Below are 10,262 nucleotides of genomic sequence, written 5' to 3'. Positions count from 1 at the left end.
ATGGTAAGTGACCAGTCAAGTGACAGTCAAGTGAGATGCAGAAGGCTTTACACAGTCAACCATTTTGTTTCAGACATAACATGAAGAGAACAATCAATATGGTTTTGTAGTAAATTCCCTCCATTTTGGTCTGGAACTGAACCGGTGGTACACAGCTTGAATTGTTCCAAGAAAGGCTAGTGCTTCAGGCATGCATTCAGTGGCTTCATTTGCACATCAGTTGAGTGTTTGACAACCGCAAGCTGAAGCACTGTTTCTGTATATTTGCTTGTGCGCTGCTATATTTTCCAGCCATATTTGCCCATTATCATAGGCTTGAGTTCTATTCCTCACAGAAAGGAATAGTATCTTTCAGCGGGACTTAATTGCTGCCTCTCTGGATTGGCTGGGAGAAGTAGGCAGGAGCATATTGGCAGAAGAGGAAGCAGACGGAAGAAGAAGTGCCATGGTATTTTATGTAGTATTACACAAAAAATGTAAACTGTAATCTTCACACAATATATGCAAACATTTTCCGATGTCCAGGTAAATTTCTGGCTCCACTCCTTTGGCTCCCTGTTTCCTGTTTGTCTCCAAGCAAAGCTATAATATACCACCTGCTATCCCTTCCCCTGAGCCATTTGGAGAGGCTTGCAGGGGTTGCTTTTGGCCCCCAAGCCAAATGTCCTCCACCCTTGGTGGTCATAGTCCTCCAATCTTCTCTGGCTTTTGGCTTCCCTTTTTCAGCCAAAAGAGCAGTTTGGTAATTTTAGACCAAACTATGAAACCACATTTCTTCAACAAGTGCACTATGAATCCACTCTTATTCAGAAGGTAAATTGGCTGAGCAGCATTTTGAGGAAATATTGGCTGATGTTAGATTTCCCATGAACCTCAACTGGTAGAGTTGAAATGAACCGGCTGAACCCAGCCCTGTTCTCACAATGGCCAACCAGATGCCTGTGCAAAGCCTCAATGCAGGACTGGACATCAAACCATTCCCCCCATTTGTGATTATTTTGTATATTGTTTAATTCTATCAATATTTAATTGTTGTTCATACTTCTCCTTCTTTTCCTTTTTTTAAAAATGGTTATTACTCTTACCTGTAAACCATCTTGAGGCCCATCAGGGAAAAGACAGAATAAAATAAATAAATTGTTACGAGGTGGGGGTTTTGGGGGGAGGGTTGGAGGGGGCGGACAAAAGGGGTCCTAAGATGTATGCCAGACCCATCTATTCCCTGGATCCAGTAAGTGTTAAAAGTTAGTCAATTGGCAGAATAGTCAAACCATGTTCCTGGTGAGCTGATGGGGTATTAAGGGGCTTTGTGCAAAACAGAAAATGGGTGGGGGGCCCTCCTTCAAGAAACAAAGCCAGAGGTGAGAGCAGAGTTTTGCAGTGATGTGAGACAGATGTTAAGACAGCAAGCTGGAGGAAGATAGAGAGATAAAGCAACTTTGGTGTCTGTCACGGTGTCCTATTGTGCCAGCAGCATTTAGTCATGCTGGCCACATGACCTGGAAAGCTGTCTGAAGACAAATGCTGGATCCTGCGGCCTGAAGCAAGATGAGCGATGCACCCCACAGTCACTGTTGACTGGCCTTAACTATCCGGGGTCCTTTCACTTTTACCTTTTACCTGTGTCAGAGACAAAGGCATGATGATTATGGACTACATGTTTTCCTAGGATTCCTAAGATTTTAAGGCACAAGGTTGAAATCCCTTGTTTGAACATTTGTCTCCACCTCACAATCAGTTTCATACCACTGACAGTGAAATCTGGCAAAATGCTTGAGGTTCCAGAAACCTAGTCCAATTTTGCTGCTGAGCTATGAAATCTAGTGTAACCTGTGAGGCCTCATTTCCACAGGGTGGTGAAACTGAGGCTGGCACAGATTAGGAGGGACGTGTCCTTGGAGTTCTTGGGAGGGGAAAGAGATTTAATTTGCTTTCAACACTGCTTTAAATTCTGGTATGGTGCTATTAGAATTCTAGCAATTTGTGACACTGTGCTGAACCTCTTGTTCCTGGGTGCTGGCAAAGTGCTCCTTGTCGTGGCCTATACTTCCCTCCAACTAAGCCTCGTCATGCTTCCAAGTTTGGCCCACTGCTCTTCCTGACTCTTCAGCTTTCTAGAATGATTAAGACACTCCTGATCACCTGCCTCCTCTTGGTCCAGCTTCCTCCAGGAAACAACCTTGGAAGAATAGACATGTTATGGGTATCAAAGTCCATAGTATCTGGTTTTAAGAACACTGAAATACAACTGAGATCATAAGCTGATATTTAGTATTATGAAATGCCAATCAAATACCACTTTTAGATGGAAGCTGAATGACAGCTTATTAGAAAGACTGGAATAATGCAAAAGGGATTTAATGTTTGACTGACTTCTTTGGAAAATGTACAGATTTAAATACAGTATGGCATACTGGGAAGGTGATTATTAAAGGCTCCTTCAAACAGCAAAGTGCTTATCAAAAAAGGTGAAAGATCAAAAGCCATATTAAAAGAAATAGCAAACTGTGAAAACTCTTTAATTGACAAGCCTGGTGATAATAAAATGTTACAAACTATTAGACTGTCATTGTTATTAAACCCATAGCTGTCAACTTTTCCCTTTTCTTGTGACTAATCCTATTTGGAATAAGGGAATCTGCCTTTAAAAAGGGGGAAATTTGACAGCCATGATTAAACAAAGAGATGGAACAAAAGTTAAAATGTTTTAAGCAGAAGCACTTCAAAATTGACACTTCTGTAATGATGTCAACTCCTGTCCAAGACAGGAGGCATCTTTCTAGTTCTGGGAATGTTTTGGGCAGAGAGATGAGACTGTTCATAATATACTTTTCTATTTGCTTTTGAGATGGATACTTGCTTTTCCTACATTCAGTGCAAAGATGGATCTAGGGGAGCATGACTGGTGCGGTTGCATCAGGTGTGGAGATTCTGGAGTCACTGCAGGAGATACTGCAACTATGACATGCAACAAAAGGTGAGAGATGGGTGGGGGGTAGATTTTGGTGCACAGGGTGCCACTGAAATTTGAGGTGCCAAAGTTAACCACTGTCAAGTTTCATCATGATTACTCCTCTCTCCTTCCAAATTCGCTTCCCCATATGTCTGTTTCTTTCTGTTTTCCATTCTCATGTTCTGCATCTGCCCCTTCATCCAAATACTGTACAATGATTATCCAGATCAACAGCTCCTTGTTTGGGGATGAAGTTTTCCAAAGGATTATCTTGCTGCAATCCTACAGGTAAGTAAAAAATAAAACAAAATGAAGCTTCACTTAATCCAAATTGAAAGAGAGTTTGTTGACCCCTTTTTTTTCACTTTTCCCTTCTTGTCTTTTCTTGTCCCTGATCTGTGATACAATTTGGAAGGGTGATTTATAAATTAATGGATTTTTTATATATCTTCAGAAAGGGAGAGAGGAAAATAAGACAAAAAATATTATATACTAATAGAAGTTGCAGCAGCAGTGGTAGTAGGCTGGTAGTAGGCGGGGGCACGTAGGCCAAAGGAGAAGGGGGCAGGGGAAGAATTGTTGTGGCATTTTATACAAGCATTCCCCCACTTATGCATGATCGACAAGCGCGACTGCATATGCTCACAGTGCCAGAAGATAAGTACATGAAGAAATAGAATACCAGGAAATGGTGAGAGAAAGCAGGAGAGTCCTCGTGGCTTGGGAGGAGACCCTCCTAGGAACCCGAAGTAGACTTCAATGAGGGTGGATGAAGCCCCAAAGACAGTGGAGGTGCAGTGGGGCTTTGTTTAGGCTGCTCAGCCTCCCTTCCTAGCAGGTGATGCACATGGTATTGCAGAAGCTGCTGCTGCTTTCCCGCACATCCTCCTATCTCCAGGCACCCCAGAGCTTCAGCTCTGATCTGAAGAGAGAGTGAGAGTGCAGGGAATTCCTGTGTAAGCTTACACAAAATGGAAATGCTAGTCTTCACACAATATATGAAAGAAATATCTGACTCCTCTCCTTTGGCTCTATGGTCCTTTTTAGACCACAGGGGTATGATGTACCACCTGCAACCCCCTCTCCTAAGCGCTGTGGAGAGGCATGCAGGGGCAAGCCCATTATATGTCAACAGACTGAACAGTGTCTTTGGGGGGAAATCACAGGCTTAGTTCACATATACACTCACCTTGTATCATCTCTAGTTCTTTGGTTGTCCAGCACTTAATGACTCAGCTGAATGCATGATACATGCATCCGTAGATACACCAAGGACCAAATGGTGGACCCAAACACCCAATTTTAATTAGACAGAAAAGACTTATACTCACTTAAATAGCCTTTGACATAATGCTCAAAGCAAAAGCCATTGTTAATCTTGCAATGCAACATGTAAGAGTCATAATAGCCACAAAACAGATTTGTCACTTCTGTGAGGAGAGATGAGGAAACATTCAGTGGCACCACAAAGTTGCTCATTCCATGAGAAATGGCATCTACATTCACGGTTAGAAATATGACCATGATCTCAACTTTTGTTGGATGTCATCCAGCAAACTAAATATGAGCAGCTTTCATCTTCTGAGGATCCACTTGCAATAGTGGGCCATGTGGGATGAAAGCATCCAATACTCTCAATAATGCTCACAAAGTCTGTAGAACTCTGTGATGTCATACATTTGAAACAGTTAAGTCAGTTCATACAGCAGTGGCCCTTATGAACTGTCTTCTGTGTGAGAGCAGCAGAAGTGGTGTGCTGCTATCTGCCTCAGTTAGTCTGTCTGTAAGTGTATTTATGTTACAAAAAATCAATTTATTATGTATTTGACAATTAAGTAACATATACCTGCATTGTGGGATGCGGGTGGCGCTGCGGGTTAAACCACAGAGCTTAGGACTTGCCGATCAGAAGGTCGGCGATTCGAATCCCCGTGACAGGGTGAGCTCCCGTTGCTCAGTCCCTGCTCCTGCCAACCTAGCAGTTCAAAAGCAAGTAGATAAATAGGTAGCGCTCCGGCGGGAAGGTAAACGGCATTTTCGTGTGCTGCTCTGGTTCGCCAGAAGCAGCTTAGTCATGCTGGCCACATGACCCGGAAGCTGTACGCCAGCTCCCTTCGCCAATAAAGCGAGATGATCACTGCAACCCCAGAGTCAGTCACGACTGGACCTAATGGTTAGGGCCCCTTTACCTTTACCTATACCTATACCTGCATTGTATTTTTTAATCTGCAAGTTATTTCTTATTTAAAGCATTTGGTGCCGTTTTTATAGGAGGGAAAAGGGAACTAATTAAAGGGTCAAATGACATGGGCTCCCGTCCGCATAATTCTGTAAAGTCTAATTTCCATAGGACGGCCTGCATGCATACACACAAGCACACAAACTTCTGCATCTCACATAAACAAATATACTCAGAAATTGACAGATGCACAGCCTTCTTCCCATTCACGATCACATATGCACACACTCCTACCCTCTTGGACACACCGAGATGGGAAGCACCCTGAGATCCTATCATAAAGTCCTCTTCCCCACCAATCAGATAGGCAGCGAGGGGTGGAATGGAACTTTGGATGTCATATAGCAATCTTATTGGTTTTCAGGATCCACATCAGTGGATCTTCCCGGCACCAATCAAATGGCATTAAGGTGCACAGAGCGATTTCAGAAATTCCACCACACACTTCTGCACACAACCCACACTATCAGTCCTGGTAAGTGCGCTACCACCAGCCTAGAGCATGACCGACACAGGACATGGTGTGAATATGCAGGTATGAGACATAGGCAACCTGTTGCAACTGCCACGAGGCCCATGGGCTTCAGATTGCTCACTTGTGCAGGAAGTAATGGGCAGGTGGCCCACTCTCCTGAGAAGTGTATCAAGCCCAGACAGGGTAACCACAGCAGCACAAGAAGCACTATAAAATCAAGCACTACCAGGCTGTGTGTGTGTGTGTGTGTGTGTGTGTGCAAATGAATGTGGTTTGTGTGTGCCAAACTGGGCCTTTGGCCTGAGTGAAATAAAGCCTAGTTTCGCCCCTGCTACCAGGGATTCCTTTCTATTTTTTTAAAAAAAATAATATTTATTGTTTTTAAATCTTACAAACAAGAAGAAAAAGAAAAGAAGAAAAAGAGAAGAAAAAACAGAAGAAAGAAAAAACAATACAATACAATATATAAACAATACACTACACAACATTAACACATTAAACTAAACAAAACAAAAACAGTTTAAAAAAACATACATCATATCATTTCGATGCCTTATCTTTCATTCCCTTGTTTCATCGACTTCCTCTCACCTCCCTTTTTGTATTCCACTTCTGTTAATTGTTTCAGCAATTCCTTTCCATCTTTCTCTATTTTCTGTCATATAATTATCTTAACTTATTTTAACCTTATTTTCCATTAATACTATAATACTTATTTATGCTTATAACACTTCTACTAAAGCCATATAATTTCATTCCAACATTTTTCTAGCGCTCATTAATTTTATCATATTTCTATAAATAAACTTTAAACTTTTTCCAATCTTCTTCCACCGTCTCTTCTCCCCGGTCTCGGATTCTGCCAGTCATTTCTGTCAATTCCATATAGTCCATCAACCTGGTGATCTTCTGTCCGAGGCTCTTAACTCTTTTCCAGGTCCCTTCTGCAAGTCTTCTTCGTATTTATACATGCACTTTACTTTGTCTTCTGCTGATCTTGTTCTTAATTTCCTTTCTTTGATGCTGAAAAGTAGGTCTCGGGGGAGCTCCAACCTAGCAATGTTTTTATTCCTTCTCGACATGTCATCCACATCTCCATGGTTAAAACTAAAATCCAACAGATATTTCAGGACGTGTTTCAAAATCCCTCCAAATCTGAAGGTCTCCACAACTCCCATTTCCTTCTGACTCAGGTCCAGATCCCAAAGGTCAATAAATCCCTGCATGAGATAATCTATCCAACTTTCCTTCTCCAGTCCAAGCAGGGTTCCAATCTGACTTTCTCTGAATTCAATCATAGAGGGCAACAACTTGTAATCATCAAATTGCCTCTGTAAGGCTGGGGCTCTCTCCCTCTCCACTTGTAATACTTTAGGTTCAACAACCTCAACTTTCTCCCTCGCTTTCTCCACCATTTGGCATGTCAGAGTAGATTCCTGTATCGGTTCCTGAATAGTTTGTGTATAGATATTCACTTTTTGTCCCAAATTAGTCCATTCCATGTCATAAGCAGGGTTAAGAAACAACTAGTATTGCTCTCCTTTTGATATAATTTCACCAAGTGACCTTCCACGTTAATTTTTGTAATATTCAATCATTCAAAGAATGTATCCTGCAAAACATATTTGGGAGGCTAATTCAGTGAGGATGAATCATATTTTTGTTTTGTTATCCTCATGGCACTCACATATGCTTGCCATGATAAAAGATTTTTTCTACCTGGGTTTCACTATAATCAGCAAGCTCTCCATCAGCACTGAACTGGACAAGCATGTTGGCAAGGCAGCGACAACAATTGCTCACCTCTCCAACAGGATGTGGGAAAATATGATACTTATGACCAATATCAAGCTGAAGGTCTGCTGTGCTCGCATGTTGAGCCCATTGCTATATGAAAGTAAGTTACGAGGAACTTACAGCTACCAGGAGACACACCTCAATTTTTTGGCCTTGTGCATGTCCAGGTGGAGAGGCAGGGCCTCTGAGATTATTATTTTCAGGGGTACACAATTTATTTTGGGCTCTTTCCCTTCTCCAGTAGTCATTATGTTTTTATCCACTATGGTTCTATGCCACGAGCTGTCGGCTTTAAGGTAGAAAGGTTGTGAAAGATGGGAGAGGGATAGCCTGGAAGGCTCTGCTAATTTTCTGCATTTATGGATTTCTGCTCATACTATTGTCAGGGGTTCAGGAGCAGAGATACAGGGGAGAGAGGAAACGGAGAGCGAAGGGGAAGAATCTGAGGGCAGCGTAGGGGAGTATGACAGTGGCCCGAGAGATTCCATGAGCTTCTCCAGCGATTCAGAAGATTCCCAGAGGGGGGCGCCGATGGCCAGGGCAAGGGGGGTCCCAGGGGGGACACACCCGAAGCAAGGGGCTAGCGGGGACTCCCAAAGCAGCAGCGGGAGATCAGGACCAGTTCCCCCACCAGAGCGGAGTGGGGGGGAAGAGTCCCATGAATCAGGGCCAGCGTCTCCTCCAGTAGGGAGAGAAGATGAGTGAGGGCTGGCCACGCCTCCATCGGAGAGTGAGGGAACGGAGGGGAAGTCAGGTCCAGCTACCCCCCCCCCGAGGGGGGAAGCAGTGACAGGAGCAGTGAAACGGTCAGAAGGAAGGTTGCCGGCTGGGCGCGCGCGCCAAGTTCAAATGTACAGGCGCGCGGGACAGCAGAAAACCCGGATTGGGAACCAGGTCCTAAAGCCCGCCGGAGGCAGGGGGAAGACTCAGCGGACTCAGCGTCAGAAGAGTCTACAAAGGGCAAGACCCCAGTGGACAGGAGGACCCAGAGGAGGAAAGAGCAAAGGAAGAGGTGGAGCAAGGCTAGAGTCTTAAACTGGTGTCTGGGGGGTGGTGACTCAGACGGAGCTTCAGCGGTCTAGGGTTTAAGACGTAGGGCTGCACGCCGCGGCTTTGAAATCGAAACTGCGTTTCAATAAAGACTTTTGTATATAACAACGGACTGGCGTTGGTCCTTTGTGAGCTGGGACCTCGGGCAGCCCTGACAACTATAATATATATACCCTAATAAAGATAAATAAATTTAAATAAAGTGGCAACTGTCTGTCTCAGGAGACAATGAAAGAGTGTGCCTTCAGGGGTGAAGTCAAGCCACTGGAGAGTTACAGCGCTTGCTGTGGATGTAGAGACTGATAAGGGAGAGAAATGTTTTGTTGCTGCTGGGTCAGTTCAAGGCGTCTGGTTGTGGTGATGCAGGTATACCATGGTGTTCCTTCTTTCTATGGTCATCCCAGTGGTCATTCCTCCTCTGGTCACTGCTGTGGATCCATGTCCTGACTGATCATCTCCAGGCACAGAGATCAGAGATAAGAAAGCCCATTTGATTTGAACAGCTACAATACAGATAAGGAGAAAGAGTTCACGCTGAAACCTCTTTTTATATTGCAGATTTTGGATTTGAAATCCCGCTTTATCACTACCCGAAGGAGTCTCAAAGTGGCTAACATTCTCCTTTCCCTTCCTCCCCCACAACAAACACTCTGTGAGGTGAGTGGGGCTGAGAGACTTCAAAGAAGTGTGACTGGCCCAAGGTCACCCAGCAGCTGCATGTGGAGTAGTGGGGACACGAACCCGGTTCCCCAGATTGGGAGGCTACCACTCTTAACCACTGCATAATCATATAACAGTAGTATTAGTAAGATGATAGATAGATGATAGATGATAGATAGATAGATAGATAGATAGATAGATAGATAGATAGATGATAGATAGATGATAGAGATAGATAGATAGATAGATAGATAGATAGATAGATAGATAGATAGATAGATAGATAGATAGATGATAGATAGATGATAGAGATAGATAGATAGATAGATAGATAGATAGATAGACAGACAGATAGATATACTGTAGACATCCAATTTACTTTAGAAAAACAACTTTTCTGGCCTTTTTTGTGAAAACTTTTAAATCATGGCATGAAAACTAATTGCTCTGGCAATGGTGGATGCAATACCTAGCCTGGCCAAATCCACAAGATGTTTCTATAATAATAATAATAATAATAATTTATTATTTATACCCCGCCCATCTGGCTGAGTTTCCCCAGCCACTCTGGGCGGCTCCCAATCAGTGTTAAAAACAATACAGCATTACATATTAAAAACTTCCCTGAACAGGGCTGCCTTAAGATGTCTTCTGAATGACAGGTAATTCTTTATCTCTTTGACATCTGATGGGAGGGCGTTCCACAGGTCGGGCGCCACTACCGAGAAGGCCCTCTGCCTGGTTCCCTGTAGCCTCACTTCTCGCAATGAGGGAACCGCCAGAAGGCCCTCGGCGCTGGATCTCAGTGTCCGGGCTGAACGATGGGGGTGGAGATGCTCCTTCAGGTATACAGGACCGAGGCCGTTTAGGGCTTTAAAGGTCAGCACCAACACTTTGAATCGTGCTCGGAAACGTACTGGGAGCCAGTGCAGATCTCTCAGAACCGGTGTTATGTGGTCCCGGCGGCCACTCCCAGTCACCAGTCTAGCTGCCGCATTCTGGATTAATTGCAGTTTCCGGGTCACCTTCAAAGGTAGCCCCACGTAGAGCGCGTTGCAGTAGTCCAAGCGTGAGATAACCAGAGCATG

The 10,262-nt window shown here is 43.8% G+C and overlaps 2 long non-coding RNA genes across 3 annotated transcripts in view; both read right to left on the bottom strand.

Moving 5' to 3' along the window:
* Positions 1–1,349: 1,349 nt before the first annotated feature.
* On the bottom strand, positions 1,350–5,144 carry LOC307221783. Its single transcript, XR_013841511.1, has 3 exons — positions 4,143–5,144; positions 2,870–3,235; positions 1,350–2,179 (listed from the first exon to the last, which is right to left on the bottom strand). It is a non-coding gene; the product is annotated as an uncharacterized lncRNA (long non-coding RNA).
* Positions 5,145–7,165: 2,021 nt separating this feature from the next.
* LOC307221798 overlaps positions 7,166–10,262 on the bottom strand; it is a 49,376-nt gene continuing 46,279 nt past the window's right edge. For both annotated transcript variants that reach the window (XR_013841528.1, XR_013841529.1), the window contains 2 exons: positions 8,887–9,017; positions 7,166–7,279 (listed from right to left, as the gene is read on the bottom strand). This is a non-coding gene — a long non-coding RNA (uncharacterized lncRNA). The remainder of the gene's footprint in view (positions 7,280–8,886; positions 9,018–10,262) is intronic.

The sequence above is a fragment of the Podarcis cretensis genome, assembly GCF_951804945.1.
Source record: "Podarcis cretensis genome assembly, chromosome: 8".
Classification (NCBI taxonomy): domain Eukaryota; kingdom Metazoa; phylum Chordata; class Lepidosauria; order Squamata; family Lacertidae; genus Podarcis; species Podarcis cretensis.
This window is presented reverse-complemented; position numbering and strand designations above follow the sequence as displayed.